A 1,160-nucleotide genomic window follows, 5' to 3' on the forward strand; every position below is an offset into this window, starting at 1 on the left:
CACCACAACAACATAGAGTTAACACTATTACCGTCATCATTTGTCGGACTCATGACCGGATGACTCTGACCTTGTTGCATTTTTTGTCGCACTACCGGCCAAATGACTTTGACTATGGCGCACCAAAAATTTGGTCCACCATGACCATAGTTATCAATCCTACCATTGCCAAAGAGAGGACAGATGTTCGAAGAAATACAAAACAAGACCCTCTCTTACATAGTACGAACATGGACACACAATGTTCGTATGTTGGTTGCGCCATTGCAAATTGCGCCAGCAATGGCCGGCCAAACACCAACTTCAGCAATGCCGCCTCCAGTCGTCGATTGGTCCCCCTTTAGTTAGGTGCTCTGACCAAAAGGACATATCTCCAAGATGATGTTAAAAAAAGTGATGACCTGTAAAACGTGATGGTCAATTGAAAGAGATAGAAAGAAACGATTTGCCGCATTTACTACCTCTCACTACTGATTTTGTTCAAGGACTTGAATTATCGCAACAGACAAACGCGAAAATTGGTAGTGAGGAGTACCAAATGCAGTGAGTGTTTCTTTCTCTCTTTGTGGTTTGGCTCTAGTTTTGTATCTTCCAAACACATGTGCATACACTCCATACTCGAGAATGGATCTACAGAGCATCAAAATCAATAAGTTCATTGATAAGTTGCCCCTATCGAGGGGGTCCACTAGAGGTGGGCATATTAACCAAGATTAGGAAATAATCATGATTGAAATCAAACGGAACAACAGTAAAAAAATCGGTCCCAAAGCCGCCCATGCCTAGGGTGCACCATCAACACCGCAAATATAATCTTGCTTGACGAACCATTTTCTTTTTTGAAGATGCGGTTGAGATCCTCGTCTCCTCGGCTCTGCATTATTGCGATACACACAACCATCGGCAACTATTTTCCTGAGCAAAGTGGATGGAAGACAAGTACTATAGTAGACCAAAACATCAACGTGTCAACAATACCCGAACTTGATTTTCGGTAGGCTGGGGTTCCGGTCAATTGATCGACTTGGTGGAGCTATTTGAGCGCTGTCACGCCATGAATGCGCCCAGGAATCGTGAATGGTACTGATGTGTTTGGGTACGGCGATGGTGCGGCTATGCATGGGAATGACGAGTGGCAGAGTTTCATGATGATTATTGAG

This window comes from Triticum dicoccoides, chromosome 2A (assembly GCF_002162155.2).
Source record: "Triticum dicoccoides isolate Atlit2015 ecotype Zavitan chromosome 2A, WEW_v2.0, whole genome shotgun sequence".
NCBI lineage: Eukaryota > Viridiplantae > Streptophyta > Magnoliopsida > Poales > Poaceae > Triticum > Triticum dicoccoides.